The sequence below is a fragment of the Delphinus delphis genome, chromosome 3, assembly GCF_949987515.2.
Source record: "Delphinus delphis chromosome 3, mDelDel1.2, whole genome shotgun sequence".
NCBI lineage: Eukaryota > Metazoa > Chordata > Mammalia > Artiodactyla > Delphinidae > Delphinus > Delphinus delphis.
This window is the reverse complement of record NC_082685.1, coordinates 114,065,061-114,091,943: the sequence shown is the minus strand read 5'-3', so window position 1 is coordinate 114,091,943 and position 26,883 is coordinate 114,065,061. Positions and strand designations below refer to the sequence as shown.

Genomic DNA, 26,883 nt, shown 5'->3' with positions numbered 1-26,883 from the left:
GATTACAATAGCTTTGTAGTATAGTCTGAAGTCAGGGAGTCTGACTCCTCCAGCTCCGTTTTTTTCCCTCAAGATTGCTTTGGCTATTCAGGATCTTTTGTGTCTCCATACAAATTTTAAAATTTTTTATTCTAGCTCTGTAAAAAATGCCATTGGTAATTTGATGGGGATTGCATTGAATCTGTAGATTGGGTAGTATAGTCATTTTCACAATACTGATTCTTCCAATCCAAGAACATGGTATATCTCTCCATCTGTTTGTGTCATCTTTGAGTTCTTTGATCAGTGACTTATAGCTTTCTGAGTACAGGTCTTTTACCTCCTTAGGTAGGTTTATTCCTAGGTATTTTATTCTTTTTGTTGCAATGGTGAATGGGGTTGTTTCCGTAATTTCTCTTTCTGATCTTTTGTTGTTAGTGTATAGGAATGCAAGAGATTTTTGTGCATTAATGTATCCTGCTACTTTACCAAATTCATTGATTAACTCTAGTAGTTTTCTGGTGGCATCTTTAGGATTATCTATGTATAGGTATCATGTCATCTGCAAACAGTGACAGTTTTACTTCTTTTCCAATTTGTATTCCTTATTTTTCTTTTTCTTCTATGATTGCCGTGAATAAGACTTCCAAAACTATGTTGAATAAGAGTGGTGAGAGTGGACATCCTTGTCTTGATTCTGATCTTAGAGGAAATGCTTTCAGTTTTTCACCATTGAGAGTGACGTTTGCTGTGGGTTTGTCGTATATGGCCTTTATTATGATGAGGTAGGTTCCCTCTGTGCCCACTTTCTGGAGAGTTTTTGTCCTAAATGGGTTTTGAATTTTGTCAAAACCTTTTTCTGTATCTACTGAGATGCTCATATGGTTTTTATTCTTCAATTTGTTAATATGGTGTATCACACTGATTGATTTGTGTATATTGAAGAATCCTTGCATCCCTGGGATAAATCCCACTTGATCATGGTGTATGATCCTTTTAATATGTTGTTGGATTCTGTTTGCTTGTATTTTGTTGAGGATTTTTGCATCTATATTCACCAGTGATATTGTTCTGTAATTTTCTTTTTTTGTAGTATCTTTGTCTGGTTTTGGTATCAGGGTGATGGTGGCCTCGTAGAATGAGTTTGGGAATGCTCCTCCCTCTGCTATATTTTGGAAGAGTGTGAGAAGGATAGGTGTTAGTGCTTCTCTAAATGTTTCATAGAATTCACCTGTGAAGCCATCTGTTCCTGGGCTTTTGTTTGTTGGAAGATCTGTAATCACAGTTTCAACTTCATTACTTGTGATTTGTCTCTTCATATTTTCTATTTCTTCCTGTTTCTGTCTTGGAAGGTTATCCCTTTATAAGAATTTGCCCATTTCTTCCAGATTGTCCATTTTATTGGCATAGAGTTACTTGTAGTAGTCTCTTATGATGCTTTGTATTTCTGTGGTGTTTGTTGTAACTTCTCCTTTTTCATTTCTGATTTTATTGATTTGAGTCCTCTCCCTCTTTTTCTTGATGAGTCTGGCTAAAGGTTTATCAATTTTGTTTATTTTCTCAAAGAATCAGCTTTTAGTTTTATTGATCTTTGCTATTGTTTTCTTTGATTCTATTTCATTTATTTCTGATCTGATCTTTATGATTTCTTTTCTTCTACTAACTTTGGGTTTTGTTTGTTCTTCTTTCTCTAAGGTTCCTTTAGGTGTAAGGTTAGATTGTGTATTTGAGATTTTTCTTCTTTCTTGAGGTAGGATTGTGTAGCTATAAACTTCCCTCTTAGAACTGCTTTTGCTGCATCCCATAGATTTTGGATCGTCGTGTTTTCTTTGTCATCTGTCTCTAAGTATTTTTTAATTTCCTCTTTGATTTCTTCAGTGATCTCTTGGTTATTAGTAACGTATTGTTTACCCTCCATGTGTTTGTGCTTTTTACGTTTTTTCCCCTGTAATTGATTTCTACTCTCATAGCGTTGTGGTCAGAAATGATGCTTGATATGATTTCCATTTTCTTAAATTTACCAAGGCTTGATTTGTAACCCAAGATGTGACCTTTCCTGGAGAATGTTCCGTGTGCACTTGAGAAGAGAGTGTAATCTGCTGTTTTGGGATGGAATTTCCTATAAATATCAATTAAATCTATCTAGTCTATTGTGTCATTTAAAGCTTTTGTTTCCTTATTAATTTTCTGTCTGGATGATCTGTCCATTGGTGTAAGTGAGGTGTTAAAGTCCCCCACTATTATTGTGTTACAGTCGATTTCCTCTTTTATAGCTGTTAGCATTTGCCTTATGTATGAGATGCTGCTATCTTGGGTGCATATATATTTATAATTGTTATATCTTCTTCTTGGATTGATCCCTTGATCATTATGTAGTGTCCTTCCTTGTCTCATGTAACATTCTACATTTTAAAGTCTATTTTATCTGATGAGAATTGCTACTCCAGCTTTCTTTTGATTTCCATTTGCATGGAATATCTTTTTCCAACCCCTCACTTTCAGTCTGTATGTGTCCCTAGGTCTGAAGTGGGTCTCTTGTAGACAGCATGTATATGGGTCCTGTTTTTGTATCCTTTCAGTGAGCCTGTGTCTTTTAGTTGGAGTATTTAATCCATTGACATTTAAGGTAATTATCAATAAGTATGTTCCTATTACCATTTTCTTAATTGCTTTGGGTTTTTTTTTTTTTTTGTAAGTCCTTTTCTTCTCTTGTGTTTCCCACTTAGAGAAGTTCCTTTAGCATTTGTTGTAGAGCTGGTTTGGTGGCACTGAATTCTCTTAGCTTTTGCTTGTCTGTAAAGCTTTTGATTTCTCCGTGGAATCTGAATGCGATCCTTGCTGGGTAGAGTAATCTTGGTTGTAGGTTCTTCCCTTTCATCACTTTAAATATATCATGCCATTCCCTCCTGGCTTGTAGAGTTTCTGCTGAGAAATCAGCTGTTAACCTTATGGGAGTTCCCTTGTATATTATTTGTCGTTTTTCCCTTGTTGCTTTTAATAATTTTTCTTTGTCTTTAATTTTTGCCAATTTGATTACTATGTGTCTTGCGTGTTTCTCCTAGGGTTTATTCTGTATGGGACTCTCTGCGCTTCCTGGATTTGGGTGGCTGTTTCCTTTCCCATGTTAGGGAAGTTTTCGACTGTAATCTCTTCAGATACTTTCTCTGGTCCTTCTCTTCTCCTTCTGGGACCCCTATAAATGTGAATGTTGGTGCATTTAATGTCATCCCAGAGGTCTCTTAGGCTATCTTCATTTCTTTTCATTCTTTATTCTGTTCTGCAGCAGTGAATTGTACCATTCTGTCTTCCAGGTCACTTATCCATTCTTCTGCCTCAGTTATTCTGCTGTTGATTCCTTCTAGTGTATTTTTCATTTCAGTTACTGTATTGTTCACCTCTGTTTGTTTGTCCTTTAATTCTTCTAGGCGTTTGTTCTTTAATTCTTCTAGATGTTTATGAAACATTTCTTGCATCTTCTCGATCTTTGCCTCCATTGTTTTTCCGAGGTACTGGATCATCTTCACTACCATTATTCTGAATTCTTTTTCTGGAAGGTTGCCTATCTCCACTTCATTTAGTTGTTTTTCTGGGGTTTTATCTTGTTCCTTCATCTGGTACATAGCCCTCTGCCTTTTTATCTTGTCTGTCTTTCTGTGAATGTGGTTTTTGTTCCACAGGCTGCAGGATTGTAGTTCTTCTTACTTCTGCTGTCTGCCTTCTGGTGGATGAGGCTATCTTAGAGGCTTGTGTGAGTTTCCTGATGAGAGGGACTGGTGGTGGGTAGAGCTGGGTGTTGCTCTGGTAGGCAGAGCTCAGTAAAACTTTAAACTGCTTGTCTGATGATGGGTGGGGCTGGGTTCCCTCCCTGTTGGTTGTTTGGCCTGAGGCGACGCAACACTGGAGCCTACCTGGGCTCTTTGGTGGGGCTAATGGTGGACTTTGGGAGGGCGCACGCCAAGGAGTACTTCCCAGAACTTCTGCTCCCAGTGTCCTTGTCCTCATGGTGAGACAACAGCCACCCCCCCTCTGCAGGAGACCCTCCAACACTAGCAGGTAGGTCTGGTTCAGTTTCCTGTGGGGTCACTGCTCCTTCCCCCGGGTCCTGATGCACACACTACTTTGCGTGTGCCCTCCAAGAGTGGAGTCTCTGTTTCCCCCAGTCCTGTCGAAGTCCTGCAATCAAATCCCGCTAGCCTTCAAAGTCTGATTCTCTGGGAATTCCTCCTCCCGTGGCCAGACCCCCAGGTTGGGGAGCCTGAGGTGGAGCTCAGAACCTTCACTCCAGTGGGTGGACTTCTGTGGTATAAGCGTTCTCCAGTCTGTGAGTCACCCACCCAGCAGTTATGGGATTTGATTTTACTGTGGCTGCGCCCCTCCTACCGTCTCATTGCAGCTTCTCCTTTGTCTTTAGATGTGGGGTATCTTTTTTGGTGAGTTCCATTGTCTTCCTGTCAATTATTGTTTATCAATTAGTTGTGATTCCAGTGCTCTCGCAAGAGGGAGTGAGCGCACGTCCTTCTACTCCGCCATCTTGAACCAACCCTTCATTTTCTTATTAATGCCTTTTCATCAGAAATAGGTTTTGAGTGATGTCCAGTTTATCAATTTCTTCTTGTACGGTAAGTGCTTGCATTAGTTTCCTAGGGCTGCTGTAATAAATTACCACATACTGGATGGCTTAAATAACAGAAATTCATTATCTCACAATTCTGGAGGCCAGGAGTCTAAAATCAAGGTGTTGGCCAGGCCAGGCTCTCTCTAACACTTCTAGGTGAGAATCCATTCCATTCCTTCCTCTTAGCTTTGCTGTTGCTGATAGTTCTTGGCATTCCTTGCCTTGACTCCAATCTCTACCCCCTTCATCAAGTGGTCTTCTCCCTGTACATCTCTTTCTCTGTGTCTCCTCCTCTTCTTGTAAGAACACGAGTCATATTAGAGCAGGGCCTACCCTACTCCACTATGACCTCACCTTAACTTAAACAATTACAACTATAACAACCCTATTTCCTAATATGGTCGCATTCTGAGGTTCCTAGAAGAACATGAATTTGGGGGAGGGGGGACACTAAACAACCCAGTACAGTGCTTTTTGTGTCTTATGCTAAAAACCTTTGCTTAAGCAAAACTTATTCTACACGTTGCTTTTTCTTTTCTGCTTCCCTTCCTCCCCTTAACTAACCTCAAAGGCTGATCTCTCCAGGACTGGACTATGGGGAAGACAGAGAGTTGGGGGAGGGAGGCAGGGAAGTTCTTACTAGAGTGGTGTCAAAGGTGAACTTGATCCAGCTTCTACTAGTTTGTAAGAGCTGATTGTTAAATTTTCAGGAATTTGGAAGTCAGTTATTAAACGTAGTCACTATTAAAAATTAAAGTATATAAGCATAATTGAACAAATTATATTAAAAATAAAGGCAGTAAATACCCCAAACTCATCACTTCTCAATTATTTTGTTACATTTTACTATGGGGCCAGATTTTGTGGTTTACTGAGTGGAGGAAGAGGACCAGGAAAGAACTAATAATGTGTAGAGTAAGTTTTGGAGTATTTACACCACAGAAATCTGCAAATTTTACAAGTAACCCCCCCCCCCGCCGCCTGCCCTGCTCCCACACATCATAGGGCTGGTTGTTATTATGTTTAATAGCTTCCACCAGGATGTGTGTATGTGTGTGTATGTGTGTATATTGTGTGTATATATACACACATCATATATCATATATATACAATATATCATCAAACAAAAAAGTATGTATGTATATGTACATATACAACATATATAATTAAGCAAAAAGTATATATATATACATATATAATTTATACAATATTTTATAGTTTAGAAAGTATAGGAGAGGGCTTCCCTGGTGGCACAGTGGTTGAGAGTCTGCCTGCCGATGCAGGGGACACGGGTTCGTGCCCCGGTCTGGGAAGATCCAACATGCCGCGGAGCGGCTGGGCTGGGCCTGTGAGCCATGGCCGCTGAGCCTGCGCATCTGGAGCCTGTGCTCGGCAACGGGAGAGGCCACACAGTGAGAGGCCCGCGTACCGAAAAAAAAAAAAAAAAGTATAGGAGAAAAGCTGGAAGGAAAGAAATGTGCTAAAATGCAAAAGATAGTCACCCTGAGTGACTATCCTTGAGTTCTGGGTAATTATTTTCTCCTTTATAATTTCCTATTATTTTCCTAATTGCTTAAATGGCAATGTAATACTTTTAGAATCAGAAAACAGTAATTTTTACAATATTAAATACTTTTTAGGATGTCCAGAATGTTTGTACTGTTTTTGAAACCTGATTTGAAACCTCAGTCAAGTTTCAGATGCCCTAGGAGAGAGAATCTCTAAAGATTTAACATTGTATTCAGCTGACAGATGTCACACTGCTAATGCACAAGTTTCAATTACGCCAACATTGTCTTTTAAATATTCAGTCCTTAGTCAGTTTTACTTCCTTCCTATCTTTTGAAGATATGCTTCCTGTTTCTGTGTTTAAGATTATATCCTTCCTGTTTCTGATGGCTGCAAGTTTCTAGTTCAGTAATTCAGAAGCTTTGGATGAAACTGAAGACTTTTTCCCATAGCCCTGTAGCAACATCTAGTGGGTATTTAAAGACAGGACAAGACAGAGCAGCAGTTTTGATGGCAAATGTGACTTAGCAAAAAAAAAACAAAACAAAAAAGCCTTAAATCCTCAAGACAAATAGAATCTCTCTTTACATACATCTCTTTACATTGGTGTGTATGTAAACACTTAAGATAAAACATAGCTGACATTTCCTCATCTAGCCTGCTGTGAACTTAAACAGCATTTGTTACTACATTATATAATGGGCATTATCATGAAGAACCATATGAGAGGTCCCTAAGCAAGAGTACCAGAGCAGTGTAAAAACCTCCAAAAGCAAAAAGGAAGAACTTGTGTAGAATGGCATCTGAAAGGAACAGAAGTGTCCAGGAGTATAAGCAGAGAATAAGAGAGAAGAGACAACAGGAGGGAAGGGGTAGAAAGGAAGCCAAGGAAGAAGAGAAAACTAAAGCAAAATCATGGAAGTGGTAAGTTTACAGAATCCAGATTTATCCTAAGATAACTGCAGTCCAGTCATTGTTCTCTTAACCAAAAGGTAGGTGTTTCTTAACCCCTCAAGCCTGTTCGAGGTACCCAGTCCCCCAAAGATCTTTGCCATGTTTCCCTTTGACTTGATGCATTACCTTTCCCATCTCACTCACTAGAAGTTCAGGACCTAGGTAGGTGATTGGTGGTAGCTGATGAGTGAGGAAAAAAAGTGACTGTAGAAACTTTCTCTAATCTCTCTCTGCCTTAACTTCTCTTGTTGAAAATTAGAGAATAATTTGGTCCCTGTAATTTTCATAGACATTTTTCCATAATCATCAATTATTTATGAAAATGCTATTACTTATAGAAAAAATCCATAAAGCTTAGATACTAGTGGTAGCATTCCTATGCACACCTAAGAAACAAATACCTGCTTATGGCTGTCAACATGTGGGGCTGGGCTGAGCTCCACACGAGTTAGGAAACCTCGTTCTGCAATCTGGGACCATTTTTCTAATCTGGCTTGTTGGAGAGGGAAATAAATAGAGACATTATTGAGGAATTATTGAGGCAGTATGATGGGGGAGGCAAAAAATATGAGATTGGGTAAAGGGAAGACTTGTCCTATCAGATATCAAAATGTATTTTAAAACTATGAATTATAATATTATATATACTGGAGCAGATATAGACAAATAGCTCAGTGAAAGAGTATAACTACATAACTAGATCCATGCATGTATGAAATGCTTGGCAATGAAGATCAATAGGGAAAGGGGGACTTTTTTTTTTTTTTTTTTTTTTTGCCGTACGTGGACCTCTCACTGTTGTGGCCTCTCCCATTGCGGAGCACAGGCCCTGGACGCGCAGGCTCAGCGGCCATGGCTCACGGGCCTAGCCGCTCCACAGCGTGTGGGATCTTCCCGGACTGGGGCACGAACCCGCGTCCCCTGCATCGGCAGGCGGACTCTCAAACACTGCGCCACCAGGGAAGCCCAGGGGGACATATTTAAGAAATGGTATTGGAACAATTCTTCGTGTACAAAATATTAAATTTGGATCCATACCTCAAACTATACACAAAAATGAATTCCATATGGATCAATGAAGAAGCCAAATTTTTAAACATTTAGAAGAAAATATATCTTTATAATCTCAAGGTAAGGAAGGATTTCATAAACAAAACACAAAAAGCAAAATTCATTTTAAAAAGGTTGATAAAGTATATAGTATAGAAATCAAGAATTATATTCTTGGAAAAGACAAGGAGGGCCCAAAAACAGAAATGCACAAACCAGGAAAAAATTATTTGTAGAACATAACCAGGAAATTATTAACATCCAGAGTATATAAAAAGCTCTTCTAAATCAATAAGAAAAAAATCAAACAATCCATAGAAAAATGTGCAAAGGTCACAAACAGGCATTTCATATAAGAGGAGACTTGGTTGGTGGGTAAACATGAAAAGATGTTCAACTTCTTTTGTAAGCAGGAAAATGCAAATTGAAATTAAAAGTAATACCATTTCATATCTACCTAGGCACACTTCTTTGGAAGATCTTACACATGTGCATTACAAGTATAGAACTTGCCTGGTGGCATAGTGGTTAAGAATCCACCTGCCAATGCAGGGGACACAGGTTTGAGCCCTGGCCCAGGAAGATCCCACATGCCGCGGAGCAACTAAGCCCGTGCGCCACAACTCCTGAGCTTGCGCTCTAGAGCCCGCGAGCCACAGCTACTGAGCCTGTGTGCCACAACTACTGAAGCCCGCGTGCCTAGAGCCCACGCGCCACAACAAGAGAAGCCACTACAATGAGAAGCCCTCACGCGCACCGCAATGAAGGTATCTCCCGCTCGCCGCAACTAAAGAAAGCCCGCGCAGCAATGAAAACCTAATGCAGCCAAAAAAATAATTAATTAATTTAAAAAAGGCAAGTATAGAATATTCATCAAAGCCTTATTTATGATTATCAAAATCTGAAAAAAAATATTAACAGAATGGATTAATGAATTGTGATATATAGTCATATAATGTAAATACAGCAGCAAAAATGAATGAATACAGTTATAAGTATCAACACGAATGATGGCCATAAAAGGAAGGTATGGCAGAACATACCAATTTATATAATTTTCAAAGGAAGAGAAAAACTATCCAAAATATACTGCTTAAAGATACACAGATTGTGTAACGTTATAAAGAAAGTCAAGGTGAAAGTGGCAGTGACAGTAGCACAGGTTTTTAATCTTTTCAAATTCCCACATAAAAACTAAGTGGCAAAACCAAAAACTCGTGGACATTTACAACATGACTATTTGCCAAGGTCTCTCCATGGACCTGAAAATACAAATGGGTGGAGATAAACATCCATGGTCCCAAGAGCTGTGTGTACCTGGGGCTATGCAGGAGGAAGCAGAGAGGAACAGGGGCGTGTCTGACAGACCTGAGAACAGGGAAGCCCCGAACAGCCGACAGATGGTCCCTGGAAAGCATGGTGTGCCCACTTCAGAACAGCTGTTGAGATTGACAAGGGTGTTGTCCAGTGCAGTAGGGTGAGTACAGGGGTCCTTGTTAAAGTCTGAAAAGGGTGCAAGCAGCCTGGGCTGCGTGAACTTGTAAAGACAACCAGGCAAAGCTGCCTTTCAAGACAACTGCTGAAAATAGGATAGAAGAGAGTAGAGACACGGTGTGCACCTCATAATACAAGAATAGACTTTTTAGAAAGTGTATTTCCATTTTTTACATGCATGTAGTTTGAAAACCATATTGCAATAGCTATCCCAAGTTTTAACTCCAGTCTTTCCTACTCTGCCTTTTGAATTACTTTCCTAAAGCTCTTATGTGGTCTTTTTGCTTATCTACCTATAGACATTTAGGCCCGTATTCCTCTAAGTGAGATCCGTCAATCCCGTGCACTAAAATCACCTGGGATACTTTTTTTAAAACGCAAATTACCCAGGCCCCTTCCTAGACCTGTGAAATCAACATCCGGAAGTGAGGCTCAGGAATCTGCATATTAAACAACTCTCCCCCACCATATTCTTGGGTGCACTAAAGTTGGAGACGGTCTCAGTCCTGGGAACTTAGGCATGACCCAAATAGGCCTGCATCTCCACCCACCTGAGAAGCAGGCACCATAAGTTGCAGGACAAGGATGTTTCTGTGGGATGTGACTGGGCAGATAGGAAGAATGGTAAGGGGGCTATTTTCTGGCCTCCTAAACCTAACGTGGGGTACGTAGGTTTAAAATGGATCATGGTCATATATGGAATCTAAAAAAATGGTATTGATGAACGTAGTGGCAGGGCAGGAATAAAGACGCAGATGTAGAGAAAGGACTTGAGGTCAGAGCGGGGGGAAGGGGAAACTGGGATGAAGGCAGAGAGTGGCATGGACATAGATACACTAAATGTAAAATAGATAGCTAGTGGGAAGCAGCCACATAGCACAGGGAGATCAGCTCGGTGCTTTGTGACCACCTAGAGGGGTGGGATAGAGAGTGTAGGAGGGAGATGCAAGAGGGAGGGGATATGGGGATATATGTATACATATAGCTGATTCACTTTGTTGTACAGCAGAAACTAACACAACATTGTAAAGCAATTATACTCCAATAAAGCTACAAAAAAATTTCTTTAATAAAATAAAATGGATCGTGGTCAAGCCAAACACATCAGGAGCTTTTTTGTTTTGAGCAATAAATCCGGACAGCAATGGCAGTTCAGTTTTTTTCTTAAATTTATTTATTTATTAGTTTTGGCTGGGTTGGGTCTTCGTTTCTGTGCGAGGGCTTTTTCCAGTTGCGGCGAGCGGGGGCCACTCTTCATTGCGGTGCGCGGGCCTCTCACTGTTGTGGCCTCTCGTTGTGGAGCACAGGCTCCAGACGCGCAGGCTCAGTAGTTGTGGCTCACGGGCCCAGTTGCTCCGCGGCATGTGGGATCCTCCCAGACCAGGGCTGGAACCCGTGTCCCCTGCATTGGCAGGCAGACTCTCAACCACTGCGCCACCAGGGAAGCCCCGGCAGTTCAGTTTCTATTTGTTCTGGCTTAGATCTATTGTACTTGTAGACACCATAACATATATGTTCAATTTGGCCTCTTTAGGTAGGACTTCTGTGACAACCAAGAGCCCCAAATCTGGAATAAATAGAGGTTAAAGGAACCAATGCAGAAATGCCGAGTAGCTTTTTGATATGTTGGCTAAGAAAAGATGTAGAGAACAGTGAACAATCCCACCCTGGGACAAAAAGAGATAAAAACTTCCCTTCCCCCTCTTCCCATGTGTACACAACACATGACCGAATGTGTTGAGTCTTTGAGCAGAGGGTGAAGGTGGGGAATGGTATTTTCCTTGAGTCCTTTCATTGGGTTCCTGGTGCCTTGTATCAGTGCAGCTTTCATGACCCACCTCACTTATAGCACACATCCTAGTTTTTCAGCAAAGCACTTAAAAATGTACAGTTAGCTCTCACCTGTTGACTAATAAGGCCTCATCACCCAGAGGAAGGGCTCAACAATGTGTATTTTCAGTAAGCGTCCCATAGAGTTTTTTAGGAAACTAGCCTAAACATGGAAAAGCTGCTGAGGAGAATAAGCAATAAATTTTTAAAAATTTCAACATTTACTCAGGTCAAAGTGAAGCCAGGTGTCCAAGCTGCCCTTGCACCATTCATTTGTACAGTTTGTGTGAAGTTTGCAGGTCAAATATGTTTCATGATAAAGGAATTTCTATGATAGAGTAATTTTTATTTGTGCTTTTATCTTGTGCCAGCTGATGATGAAACCCACTTTTTCCAAGTCACACCAGCTGGGAGCAGGGCTAAAATAATTTCAAATAGGAGTCCTCCACTCAGCTGGCCCTGGCAAATTGGGTGAATGACCTCCTCCATTAACTCAAATCCCTTTCAAATAGTACAGGAGGTCATCCCGGGTGCCTCACTGGTCTCTTTATTTGCCTGTGCCGTTGGTGGAAGGATCCTAGGCCATTCTTTGCCATCGCCTGCCACTGTGTGGTTCGACTCCAGGTTTCTGATGCCTTCTGAGGCTCCTGGTGTTGACTACACAGATCCCCCAACCACAACTGGCATATCTTCTGTCCTCAACACTTCACCCTACTTAAATTGCATACATTCCAGAATGGCACTGAGGTTAAAGTGGCACAGATTTTTTTTTCCAGCTTTGCTCATCCTTAAGTCCTTGGAAAAGGTAAGGTCAGTGCATATCCTGGTGACTTCAGAATTGCCCTTTCCGAAGAGGCCTAATCCTTTCAGACCAAGCTTTGGTGCCCTTGCTTCTTAGGTTGAGGATGAGTTTTTTCCTAAGAATTTCTGCAGTTCTCAAGGCCCTCTGCTCCACTGCACTAAGACTTGTTTAAAGTTGCAGGATAAATATGGTTTATGCTCCCAGACTGGGGCTACCACTGCATGGAATATTCTGAACAGGTTAAAGCAAAGAGTGGAAATATAGTTTGTCTGAAAGCTGTCAAATGGCTGGATTGTAGACAGTCCAGAAGAAATCTTTTGGGAATATTCTAAGACAGTTACAGCCATCACCATTTGTTGAGTGATGACATACCAGGTATTATGCATACATTCAAGTTTACAACAACCCTGTGAGATAAATCATTGGATACTACAGGTGAGGAAAGGGCCTCAGAGAAGTCAAACAACTTGTCCCAATCATAGAGATAGTAAGTGGGGGAGGAGAGGTCAGGACGAGGGGATTAGGTTTGCTCCCAGGTCCAGGTCCAAGTCTGTGCCCTTACAAGCTCAGCACCACCAGATCAAGACCTTTTGAAGTGAAAGGGCTCTGAGAGACTAGATCAGTTGAGATCAAGATTGTGCTCTATTGTGTTGTTTGAGGAAAGGCAGGTGTATAAACACAAATAAGACAGGTGGATTATTCAAAAAGAAATTGAAGACACAGGGCATTGGGGGAGGGGGAGTTGAGGTAAAAATTCCAACTCTCTAATCATGCCTTGGTCTTTGTGGTGACCAGCCCTCATCCTGACACTATCTAGGGACCCCAGCCACTAGTCGTCTAATTAGCATACAAAAGGCACTCTCATCACTCTGCAGATTCTAAAGGTTTTAGTAGCTGTGTGCCAGGAACCAGGGACAAAGACCAAATATTTATTTTGATTATATCATAGTATCCCAAACAAAACAAAAACTAACAAACTTGCCTGCTAAATTTCTGAAACTGGAAATCAAGACATTTCTACTTAAGAACAGGCATAATTACCCTACTTAAAGGGCAGTTGTCTTCTTTGGGTTTCTGGATCTGACAACATAGCACCAATGATCACATACCAACATACTAAGTTGTTTAGATTTTTACATTATTTATACTTACGTATACTAAAATATGCTGTCCCTTTGCCCCCAGCATCTCCAGGGATAATCCCTCAGTGGTCAGGCTTTTTCTCCATGACTTGCCCCCTGCCTGTGACCTCAATAAGAGTGGGCAGCCAATTCAACCTGGTCCAACCAACCTCTTCCATCTGAATTTGAATTGTGAGGCATAGAGACTAGGAGTTGGGAGATGCATGCCATCAATAGCAGAGCTTTAAGCAGATCTCTCAACTCATGCTGTTGAGATTCCTACCTGCTGCTTGTTTAAATTTTACTCAGATTGCATAAGATCTGGTACTGCATTTTCATACCCGCATCATACCAGACATTGTTTTCAGCAAGCAGAAATGAGATATTTCAATGTGGTCGATCCATTGGTTGGTTAAGTAGCCATTCCCAGTCCCCTCTCCCTTGCTGTTTCCCCCAAAAGAGATTACAAAACTTAAATATTTTCTTTCCCTGCTTCTCTTGCATTTAAGGGTGGCCATGTGATAGTTCTGGCCAAAGAAACATAAGTAGAAGTTTTCTGAAGAACTTTGGAGAATTTTTTTTCTGATAAAAGAGACAGATGCAGTATGCCCTTTCACCTTATTTCTCCTTTGAACTATAGGGGTAGCAAAACTTTTCCTCAACCCTCTTAGAGTCTCTGGCTGGGCCTGAGAATTAAGTTGACATAAGACAGGTTAACAAGAGAAAAGCGTACAAATTTCATTTTTTACGTCTACGTGAGAGACTTCACAGAAAAATGAAGACCCAAAAAGCAGTTACACCTAAGTGCTTATATAACAGGTTGAACAAAGAGTACTAATTGTGGAAAAGTAACTAAAATATATGGGGAGGCTAAAGGAAGATAAGGGTTGATTTAACAAATCTGTTTGTACAGGTTTCCCTTAGCCTCGACTCCCGATCTCTGGTGATAAGAATATTCTTTCCTTCCTGGTGTAGAGAGGGCATCTTCCACATGAAAGAAAAAGTGCTTTCAGGAAGAAAAAAGGAGGTCACAGTGCCTTTCCTGAATCTTCTATTTTTCAAGTGCCTCTAGTTCAAAATTATCCTTGTGCCAAAGTGGTGTATTTGGGGATGGCACATTCTACTACTATTCAGAACCCAGATGTAACACCTGGAGCTTCAGCAGCCATCTTGAAACCATGTGTCAAAGGCCAACAGAATTGTAGAGGTGCTATTCCTGACACTATTGTGCTACTGGACCAATGCTAGTAACCACCTACCTCCAGATTTCTTGATGTGAGAGGAGGAAAAATGTTTAAACCTCTGTGACTTAGGTTCTCCATTATCTGCAGCTGAAAAGAATAATTCAAAAGCAACTCATTCGTAAAGACTAATTACCCTATATATATCTGAAGAAAACAGAAACACTAATCTGAAAAGATACATGCACCCCAAAGTTCATAGCAGCATTATTTACAATAGCTAAGAGATGGAAGCAACCTAAGTGTCCATCAACAGATGAATGGATAAAGAAAATGTGATACACACACACACACACACACACACACACACACACACACACAAAATGGAGTACTACTCAGCCATAAAAAGAACTTTGCCACTTGCAACAACATGGATGGACTTGGAGGTATCATGCTTAGTGAAATAGGTCAGAGAAAGACATGCTATATGTTATCACTTACATGTGGAGTCTAAAAAATAAAACTAATGAATATAACAAAAAAGAAACAGACTCACAGATACAGAAAACAAACTAGTTGTTACCAGTGGGGAGAGGAAAGGGGGAGGGACAAATAGGGGTAGGAGATTAAGAGATACAACCTACTATGTAAAAAATAAATAAGCTAGGGCTTCCCTGGTGGCGCAGTGGTTGAGAGTCCGCCTGCCGATGCAGGGGACGTGGGTTCCTGCCTCGGTCCGGGAGGATCCCACATGCTGCAGAGTGGCTGGGCCCGTGAGCCATGGCTGCTGAGCCTGCGTGTCTGGAGCCTGTGCTCTGCGACGGGAGAGGCCACAACAGTGAGAGGCCCGCGTACCACCAAAAAAAAAAAAAAAAAAAAGCTACAAGGATATATTGTACATCACAGGGAATATCCCCAATACTTTATAATAACTATAAATGAAGTATAATCTTTAAAGATCGTGAATCACCGTGTTGAAACTAATAGAACATTGTAAATCAACTACATCTCAATTTTTAAAAAAATGAATTACACTAGTGCAGGGAAAGTACTTCCTGGTATTGAGACAGTAAGCCAAAATGTAAATTTCATTAGTTCTATGCAGTCTTCAATTGTTTTCTAATCACTCTACATATACTCCTTAATCATGGGAACCATATCATCCACCTTATTTAAAATATCCACAATCCTTGAGCAGGGCTGGACCATCAGGAAAGTGTTTTTTAAATACAATATTCTTTTCATGAAGCACTAGGGCTCCAGATAAGGTACACCCCAGAATCTGTAAGCAGTTTCAGAAAATAGTACCCTTTGGATCCAAGGATACTGTTTGTTTTGTTGGAACCTAACAAAAAAACTAAGATGATTCAATACAGGCAGAAGTGACTCACCCTAAGAGGGAGTTATAGATGTGGCTGCAGAGAATACAGTGTTCTCTGTATAAGAAAACCGGAATACAGCCACTTGGCAAAAGACGAAACTGGATCTACACCTCACACCACGTACAAAAATAGACTCCAAAGGAATCAGAGATCTTAATGTAAAGAACAAAACCCAACAAGTACTAAAAGAAAACACAGATGGATTCCTTTATAATCTGGGTGTAGGGAAAGGCTTTTGAATTATAATTCAAAATCCAGATATAATAAAAGACTACATTTAAAAAAACAAAAACAAAACCCAAAACTTTTGCATGGCAAAAATCACTATAAGCAAGGTCAGACAAACAGGAAGAAAACATTTGCAAAATATATCACAAATAATGGGCTAATTCTCATAACAAGAAGTACATCTCAAATCTAACAGCAAGTAGAAGGGTAACACTGACACAGATTAGAGCAACTTGGTAGGCAAACAGGGATATATTACCATTCACTAGCTAGTTCTCATGCATATTAGGACTTCATAGTTAAATCTTACAGGCAGGAAGTTTCAAATGCTTACCTATCTCTGATGGACTCTTTCAGTAGTCAGGTGGTGTCAAATCTAGTGTGCAGAAGAATTTCTGTCAAATCTGTAAGAACAAAATATGCACCCTATATTTTAAGAAATACAAGTAGAATTCAAGGATACTTTTGACTCGGACATTTTCCCTCCTCACATGGTTTTAAAAAAATTAAAAAGCTTTGGGATTCTGCTGGAGTTCTGATTTTTACACTGATTTTAGAAAATAACTCCCACAAATAATATGCTTCCTCTGTCCAACAAAGATAAGAGTTTACATATCGGAATCATAGTGACTCCACTTGTATGTAGAAGCTTCATGAATTCCTGCTTAACCAGCCATCAGCCCTCTTGTCCTTTCTTTGAAATACTCAGGGCAAGAAATGTTTGTTGACTTCACTTGACTGGGCAAGTTCCTGCTTAACAGTATTTATAACCAGAGTCATAGTTTCACTATTGTTAGAGCCATCAACAAATATATATTGATCACTTTCCATGTGTAAACTAGAGTACTTGCAAGCTTAAAAATGTTGACATCCACCAGTTACGGGGACCAGGTCTACTCAGAGGCCAAGGACAACCAAAGTGAGGAAATAAGAGGCCTTCAGAATGTGGTTTGTGAATGGAATACTATTGCCCAGGCATTAGGAAGGAATTATAACAATTTCGGGGGGAACAGGGCCAGCTTCTGAAATGGCTTAGGGCTTGTAGTCAAAAGAGGCCCAGTAGGAATATAAAAGGAATGAAAAGGCTGGCATGGCAACCCATGATGCAGTCCTCACAGCTACGAGGTACCTCTTGCCACATCTCCTGCTCATGTGTCATCAGCAGCAGCAATTCCTGGCAGGCTGAAGACTTCTACCTTCAAGTGTCAACCATCAAGTCTTCCAACTTTTTTGTCTCAAGGCTTTTTCCAAAGCCTCAGTATCTCTGCTCTGCATACATGTAGCTGGAAGTGTGCCCCAGAAGGCATTCTCAACCAAAGAGTGAGGGACAAGTGATCCCACCTCACCACCACTCCCCCACCCTCGCTCTGCCATCCTTCAGAGGGGCATTCTACAGAGGGTCCCCAGCAGAACTGAGCCCCAGTTGCCCACAGTGGTGGCTAGCTGGATACTGGCCTTTTCCTTCTTCCCTGTTATTCTTTGCATTCTTATTCTGACCTCCTGGGGTCATCCCCCAAATGAGTTACTGCACTAGGGCTTTTGACCCAGTCTTTGCCTTTGGGGGAACGCAAACCAAGACAGTCCTACTCTCGGTGAAGGAGGAATAGGATCAACTGAAAAAGCAGGTTGAAGTTTTAGACTCAGTCAGGCCTGCTTGAAAAGAATAGGGTACCAGAGAGAAGTGGGTCTATCATACGGGTGCAGGGGAGAGTGGACAGAAATGCTTCTGTTACATTTAAGGCCTACCCAAATCAGAATGCCTTCCTTCTCTGTCCCTGACTATACTTTTTTTTTTTTTTTTTTGGTGGTACGTGGGCCTCTCACTGCTGTGGCCTCTCCCGTTGCGGAGCACAGGCTCCGGATGCGCAGGCTCAGCAGCCATGGCTCACGGGCCTAGCCGCTCCGCGGCATGTGGGATCTTCCCGGACCGGGGCACGAACCCGCGTCCCCTGCATCGGCAGGCGGACTCTCAACCACTGCACCACCAGGGAAGCCCCTGACTATACTTTTATCTTTTTCTTTTTACTAGAATGAGAAGGGCACCTAAAAACAGAGACCAAACAGTTTCACTCTCACTTTATTCCCTATTAAATGCAGTGTCACACAATGGCCAGATATTACAATCTGAGCTTTAAGCTCTTTACCAAAATTGAGATTATTTGGTGTCCAACTAGTCCTAGATTCCAAAATAAAGATGGCTCCTCTTGTGAGGAATAAAGTAGAGGAGACCTAAGGCTTTGTCCACAGCCTGTAATCAAGCTCCTGGAGAGTTTCTAGAGCAACTATTTCAATAAAGGACTGGGCAAGGGTCTGTTCTGGCTACTCGCATTACCTTCTTTAGGGCAAAAATTATTAGCCCAACTATAATTATCTTAACTTTCCTTGGTGTACATGGGTCAAATTTCTTCCTAAACGTGTATTTCAAAAGAACAAGCAAGCGGGATTTCTGAACAGAGAGACATTGAGCAGTCTTTGCAGATGTTTTATGTTCTCCCTTGGGGAAGATAAACAGCCCATCTTTCTAGAGGAAGCACAGAGACCTTGGCAATACCGTTCTTTCTTTCTTTTTTTTTTTTAACATCTTTATTGGAGTATAATTGCGTTACAATGGTGTGTTAGTTTCTGCTTTATAACAAAGTGAATCAGCTACACATATATCCCCATATCTCCTCCCTCTTGCATCTCCCTCTCATCCTCCCTATTCCACCCCTCTAGGTGGTCACAAAGCAGGCAATACCTTTCTTGAGAACAGAGGTTAGTTTGCTAATTCTACTCATTCTCCAGGAGAAGGGAAAAATTAGCTTTAGGGATGTTTGGACCCAGCTAGGGAGATTTTATCAAGAACATCTCATAACATACTGTCATTCAAGAAGCACAAATTCTTCAAAGCCTGGAAAGTGCAAAGTCAAACGGAAAAAGTAAGATTTTAGGGATGAGACAAGGTCAGGAGACTTATCAGTGCTCATCGGGGCCCCCAAGACATGGGCTTTGAAAGCATCAATAACTAGTTTCAGTTCAGTCCAGCTGAAACAAATGTGGAAAGAACTGGAAACCTTCTCAGGGAGGCAGGAGTCACAGGCCTAAGCAATTTCAGAGAAGGAGGTAGCCATTGTGGTAAAAAAGCATGGAGATCATGGTAGGTATTAAACGATGCAGAGGAAGAAGCAGGGAAATCAAGACCACACGCTGGTTGAAAGTTGCTGGTAACTATTCATTCAGTGTTACAGGTGTTAAAGCAATGAATAAGACCAGTGAGGCCCTTTATTCTTTTTTTTTCTTTTGGCTGTACCACTTGGCTTGCAGGATCTTAGTTCCCTGACCGGGGAATGAACCTGAGCCCTTGGCAGTAAAAGTGCAGTCCTAACCACTGGACCACCAGGGGATTCCCAAGGCCCTTTATTCTGAGAAGAGAGAAAGAGAGCCCTCTTTGCTAGTTTCACAGATTACCTTTTTATGTTCAACCATTTGTAATATTATACATTTTCGGTGGATTTAGCTGAAACTCAAGTCTAGATGTTAATGAGAATTCCATTGACATTTCAAGCTAATGTTTATAAAATAACAGATCTTTGATCTTAGGTTTGTATCTTTTGCTATGCCCCTAAAATCTTGATAGTAAAATTGTTTCCTGTTTTTGAGTTAAGTGATCAGCAACTGGTTTGGGTACTTACTGTATGCTCACCCAGTGTGGGGACAATATGGAAGATTTAGAGGTGGGAGCCTTTCTTCAGTTTTGAGCTGGGCACATTGTTGCCGAAAAAAAGGTTACATTCCCCATCTCCCTTGTTGCCTTGTATTTCTGGCCACTGAAATATAAACAATGAAAAGGAGCTGACTCAGTTGGGAGGGGCCCTTTTTCCGCCCTTTTGTTTTTATTCTGCTCCTTCCAAAAGGACTGAAATGCAGATATGAAAATGGAACTCCAGTTGCCATCTTGGACCATAAGGTGACCCTGAGGATGGAAAACACAGGCTGAGGATGGTGAAGCAGAGAGACAGAAGGGTCCCTGAAAGCATCTTGCACTTCCATGTTAATCCTAGATGAACTATTTCCAGTTTTCTTTACCCAAGAATAAAAAGAAACGCTTATCTTGTTGAAGCCACTTCTAGTTTAGGCTTTCTGTTACTTGTAGCCAAATTCATTGCAATTTGTAACAGATACAGTTAGGGTGCTATATACTTTTTGGGCCATATTTACGTACGAGCGACAGTACTTTCATATTAAAAGATGGCCTACTGTTTGCAGGCCTGGGCAATTGTTCTTTGTCTTTTCTTTCAATGGAGTTGCTCAGGGAAGCTGAAGAGAGCCCCCTTGCGCCACTATCCTTCTTTATTTTCTTTTACACTTGCCTTGTTTTTTCTCCCACCATTATAATTTCCTCCCTCAACTGGGAGCAAATATAAAGCTGAAGGAAGAGGTTGGGATTGGAAGAATGAAGGTGAACAGGAGGAAGATACTGGGGACTTGACAACTGAGCTGGATACAGATTTTATAGTAAATGGCTCACTCCACTCTTATCAACTGAGACCAGGACCAGGTTTGTTATTGAAGGAGAAAAAGTGGTGCTCACACTTGGGTCAAAATGTGTTCTTTTTCTTTCCCCTTTTATTGGTCTTTCACTGACTTTTTTGGGAACCAGCCACCCTAGCCAAGAATCCCTAAGAATCTCGGGAATAGATGTTTACTCCTCATTATTGATATGCTGTTTCTATTGATATGCTGTCTGAACATTCTTTTTTCCTGAGGAGTGTAAATTCCTTTAAAAGAAAAAATATATATATTCCAATATATCTCATAGCCACTCCCCAACTGATTCTACAAAGCTGGGGAAGGGCTTAAAGAGAGGAATGGGGAAACTGTAAAGAAAATCACTATTAAACAGTGAAAGCAGGTTTGGTGGACAGAAGAAATCTTTAACTGTGGGCACCCTCTCCTGCAGAGACCTTTGCTCCTAACTTCAAGAGAGGCTCCAGCTATTGATTTCTGTTTAGAAAGTTTTAGAAACAAAGAAGCAGAATTCTAAGTTTTGCTACTGAAGTAAAATAGCAAAAAAAAATTAAAAAGAGGAATAGCCAAGACTTTGGCCCACGTGAGATGCCACCAGTAGAAACTTGAGATCAGCCAACCTGCTCATGACTTCCTCACCTTTTAAATATCTCATATGCTACAGTACTTCAAGATTTCTGCCTAATTAAATGTTCTGCTCCTGTATCTGTCACCTCCATTCTCATGCTCACAATCTTGACTCTAGTGCCTACAATAGCCTTCCTTCAAACCACTTCCTCCCCTTGTTCAAAACACCCTGCACCCCAACTCCATGCCCTACCTCTTTTCGCAGTGGACCCTTGGCATACCTCACTCAGAACCCTTACCATGTTATCTGGAAGGATCCATTTGTGTATGTTTTCTTATTTAAATCTGCACCTTGAGGGACTTCCTTGGCGGTCCAGTGGCTAAGCCTCCCCGCTCCCAATGCAGGGGGCCCGGGTTCGATCCTTAGTCAGGGAGCTAGATCCCACACGCCACAACTAAAAGATCCTGCATGCTGCAACTAAGACCTGCGCAGCCAAATAAATAAATAAATTAAAAAAAAAAAAAAAAAGACTGCGCTTCCACTGCAGGGGGCGTGGGTTCAATCCCTGGTTGGGGAACTAAGATTCCACATGCCGTGCGGCACAGGTAAAATATATATATACATATAAGAATCTGTACCTTGAGTGCCTAGCCCTTTGCCTAGCACAGAGTAGCTCCTCCGTGAATATTTCTTGACCCTGAGCAGTAGCGATAATCAATCACAACATCTGCCAAAAGCTAAGTGACCAGTTATCAGTTGTAATGTACTAGTTAAAAAAGACATCCCTGAAATAAAAAAAAAAACATTTGTGCAAGACAAAGAGAGAGAGAAAATTACCCAAAGCTGGAAGATATAAATTTGAACACAGCTGGGAACTGTGAATGGGAAATAAATAAGTAAAACTCTTTGTTGATGTTATGAAAGGTCTTTCACAATGGATCATCAGAGGCTTCAACAATCATGATATGGGCAAGATAGCACAGTGGAGTGGTTTAGAGCATGTGCTCAGGAAATGGACTTCAAAGTTCATATTCCAGCTGTGTAAACCTAGGCAGATTACTTAACTTCTCTGTTTCTGTAGCTCCATCATTTGTAAAATGCAGATTCTACTAATGCTTTCCGAATGTTATGAGAATTAAAGGAGTTAATAAAAATAAAGCACTTAGAAAAGTGGCTAGTGCATAGAAAGAGCTATATAAAATTTTACTACTATTGTTATTACTGTTCCTGTTATAATTCCTCATCCTAAAGCATGGCCTATGACAACAAGAAGAAGGAAAATTGATGGAGGGCTAACATACTTATATAAGTAAATACTAAGAGCTATGTGGATAAAGATGGCAATGTGGGCCATTCACTACTTTAAATTTAGATCTCTTAAAATTGTACTTTTATAAACTCTTTGCTGTGAGGGTAAACCCACAAAAAAAGAAAGCACAGATTCCTTTGTCCCCACCCCCCCACTTTCCCCTTCTATGTGTGTCCTTGTCAAATTTTGTGATTTATCATTAAGTACAAATTATTATTTAAGTGCATAAAGATCCTTTTGACATAAATTGGGAATCATATAGAAGTTGTTTTAAGAACATAAAACTAGACAATTAGAGTTTCTTTATTACTTGCTTTTGAACTCATAATCTCACTGGAGTTCTTAATTAAGCCGAGTTTGGGAATACAGTTTCCAGATCTTGGTCTAAAGACTTTTTGTTGAAACACCTTCATAATCCTTATTTGAATTTATATTAGTAAGCATTTATATAATCTGTAACTTATAATTCTGAGATAGCTGGTCCTTTTGACTTCTGGGGACATTAAAAGTACAACGAAGTTTCTAGCTCTGAGTACTTACAGATCTTTTTTTCTTTCTTCTTCTTTCTTTTGATAAGACTCATAATAGGATACTTTAGTTTTTGGTTAGTTCCCCTTAGTCTTCTTCACTGTGAAAACTCTTTCCTTCCATTATGATCAATTCAACAAATATTTAACAGTCATCTAATTTTTTGAAGGGGTATAAGGTTTATAAAGGAAGTTTCCATGTCTCTCATGTGGCTGCTATAACTCCAGTGCCAACCAAGGTGCGTTGCACATAATGGGTGCTTGAAAAGTATTTCGTAAAGAGATATGAATAAAGATCCTATACTGAAGCAGTGGAGGATAGTAGAACCAGTATAAGTTTTAGATATGTGTTCAAATCTCAGTTTTCCAAATTATTATCTATGTGATCTAAAGCAAGTTGTTTAACAAACTCATTTTTTCTTGTAAATGGAAATATCTGTTTCATAAGAATTATGAGAATTTATCAAGATAATAGTTTATTAAAACTCCTCCTGAGTGTATAGTGGGTATCAGGGACTGCGTTTCAAAATATAGGTCTTTAAACATTGAGGGGATTGCAATTCCTGTTCTTAAGAAAGTTCCACATAATAATAACACAGGTCACAGAATATGGACATGTTATGGGTGTTCAGAGTAGGGAGAGATGACTGTATTTGAGGGCATCAGGAAACGAGGTGACATATGAAATAGTCCTTGAAGGAGAGTTAGGATTTCAACAGTTGAAATGTGCAGGCATGTCCAGATTAAACAGAGAACATAAACAGGGAGCAAAAAGGTACTGAGTGTGACTGAAAAAAGGTCAGTTACTCTTTTGGCTGAAATGTAGGGTTGACACAGGAAATAGTGAGAGATAAACAAGAAATGTGAGGTAGGGCCATATTGGGGTTGCCAATTTCTTTAATTCAACAGACAATGAGCAAACTCTTGGTAATTTGGGGGTAGGCCAACGGAATAATAGGATTGGAAGGTGGAAGCACCTAAGCGTGGAGAGACCGGTTAGGAGAGGCTATTGCATTATTTCAGGCAAGAGATAATAAAGGTCTGCAGCAGGGAGGGGTCAGAGGGAAAGCAGACACGACAAAAAAGCAGGCACATTTCAGAGCGAATCGACAGTCTGTGCCTAGTGCCTTGTGCTATAGGGAGAGAGGGAGAGAAGGGGGGAAGAGAAGGAGGGAGATGGGGGAAGAGGAGGAGGGAGAGAGAAACCCCATGACTGGAGCCATTTACACTATTTACAGGAATGGGTAAATCACAGGAAAGTGTCGGTTTGGGTTTCGGAAATGGGTCAGCTTGAGGTTTGGATTGCTCCTTGCTGCCACCTTCCCTTTTGTACATCCTGGTTTTCAGGGCCACCTCCACCTCTTTCCACCAAGTAATTGTGCATTCTATCCTTGACCTGACCCTGCGTTTATCTTCACGCCCCAATTCTGCTCCCTACTACTCCTGGCCATTGTACTCTCACAGCCACAATGACCCCAGCTCAGGTCCTGGGCTGTAGGACACTCCACCCGGCAGATCCCCTATCGTCTTCGCCTAGGCAGCTTCCATGCGTGCGCCCCCACGGCTCTGTGACCAATAGGCAGGCCCTAGTGCTGGGATTCGACTGGCTATTGGTTGGCTGAGCCATGGTGAGAGATGGTGCGGTGCCCGTTCTCAGCACGGGTGAGAGCTGTGGGCGGTTGTTAAGGCGACCGTTCGTGACGTAGCGCCGTCAGGCCGAGCAACCCCCAGATGATTGGCTAGACGATCGGACGATCCTTCCTTATTGGTCACAGGCTCGTCCGGCTCCGAGCGTGCGTAGAAGCAAAGGTTTCTTCCGCTCCGCGTCTTCGTTGACTGGAGACGCGCGGAGCGCCAGATCCCGGGGACTGTGGCCTCTGGTGAGATAGGGAGGTGAGGAGGGCGGCGGTGGGCGGGAGCGGGTTAGGGTCGTGCAGGTGGCGGTTCTCGAGTTCCGTCCGGCCCTGGAAAGGGGCAGCCGGCACCTCCTGCCGACCCGGGGGGAGCTGCGCTGGCGGCTTTGCCCGGGGTGGCGCCCGGGTCCTGCGGGGACTGCGAGGAGACGTCCTTGACGTGCGGCCGGCCGAGTGGCGGCCCGCCTCTATGCCGGGGAGCCCGCGGGCCAAGCTGGGAGCCCGCGGGCCAAGCTGGGCCAGAGGGGCGGGGGGGCGGGCCGGCCTCTTCTGGGCTCCCGTTTCCATCGGTGGACCGGCGGGGCGGCGCCGCGTTCGCTGGCCCTGTCCGAAGTCGGCGGTGCTGGCCAAGCAGTCACGATCGTCGGGGCGGAAAGGGTGCCAGGCAGGGTGATCTCGCAGTCCCCTTAATTCGAGGAATGCTGGTGGGCTGTGGGGCAGCCAAGCCCGCAGGTTGGGGAGGGAACGCGAGAAGGTCTGTCAGGTGTGGGCGTTCACGCCCAGGCTTGCAGTTATCACTGGGCTCACGCCCTGGTGCTGCTGTTCGTCAGCACCTTAAATGCTGCTGACTAACTCAGAGCCGTGAAAGAACCGTGGATCTGCATAGATGCGTCTGGTTATTTCCAGGAGAAACGGGATTGAGAGGATGCAGAGCCCAAGGTAGAGACTTGCCCGAAGACTTCAACGATTCTTCCTCTCCGTCTCCTTCCTCTCCTTCTTTCTTCTTCTCCTTTTTTTTTTTTTTTTTTTTTTTTGTCAGGGAGCATAGTCTCCTTGGTGCTGATTGCTGATGTCCTTTAGTCCAAACCTTGTAGGTTTTTCGGAATATTTGGTTTTGGTATTTTGATAAGGAAGAACGTACCTTGGAGACTCACAAATAGAACAGTCAGTTTTTGCAGTAGGAGGAGGTTGATGTACTTCATCTTAAATGGTCGTTTGAAATTTTTCAGGTCTTTGAGGACAAGCCTTCTTAGACTTGGTCCTGAAAAGTCATGGGAAACATCTGTTTCCAGGCCGTACTAAGTAATCGTGTAAAATTTTAGCGTCACGCAATGTAGAGAATGTATTTTTTATGTTTGCTTGTGAATTATTTTTTTTCTCCGTGCAATGAAAGACATTTTTTGATTTAGAGGTAATCTAGAAAGGCCCAGAGTGTGACAAGACTGGATTGTGAGGGCCTGCTTGGTGGTAGTGTCTTTCCAACTTGTGATAAACTTGGCAGTAAAGACAATGGGAGTTAGTAATATGAAGGCTTAAAAAATGTGCAAAGATTACATCATTAACATGTGAAAACGGTTGTGTGTGTGGCATAAGCATTTCAAGATGAAGTGTGTGCGCACGCATGTGCATGTGCTCTTTTTATTCTTGTATGATCCAGTTTCTAGCCCATGGATAGATTAACACATCTATATCACTATCTATTTAGGTTGACCATATGAAATTGCTGATATTTGACATTTGACCGTTTTTCCCATACAAAAAAATAGCAGTTTCATATGGTTCACTTAATACTTGCCTTTGTTAAGGAACTTTGGAGCTCTAGCTTCATAAGTGAATAAAAAGATATGTGACTTACACAGAGGCACACCATGTCATAGAATTGGGTGTAGAATCCAGGTTTCCTGATTCCAGTGTGAGAATTTTTTTTTTTCCATAGGATACTGGGTTGAGCAGCAGAATTCTCGATCCTGTTGGAATAAAAATGACTCCGTACAAGACATGGTTTATTTATTTGTTGTCTGTTTATTTATTTTTGGCTGCGTTGGGTCTTTGTTTCTACGCATGGGCTTTCTCTACTTGCGGTTGAGCGAGGGCTGCTCTTCGTTGTGGTACGTGGGCTTCTCATTGCGGTGGTTTCTCTTGTTGCAGAGCATAGGCTCTAGGTGCACGGGCTTCAGTAGTTGTGGCTCACGGG

At 41.7% G+C, this 26,883-nt stretch overlaps 1 protein-coding gene across 3 annotated transcripts in view; it reads left to right on the top strand.

Moving 5' to 3' along the window:
- The window catches only part of HMGCR (3-hydroxy-3-methylglutaryl-CoA reductase), a 62,430-nt gene that overhangs the window by 16,426 nt on the left and 19,121 nt on the right, over positions 1-26,883 (top strand). Inside the window, exon 1 of one of the 3 annotated variants that reach the window (XM_060009299.1) lies at positions 24,858-24,948. The exons of 1 other annotated variant lie outside the window; for it this stretch is intronic. The gene's annotated coding sequence lies outside the window, so the exon portion shown is untranslated. Of the gene's footprint in view, positions 1-24,857; positions 24,949-26,883 lie in introns of those variants that run through there. One more of the 3 variants, XM_060009300.1, reaches the window with a different exon arrangement.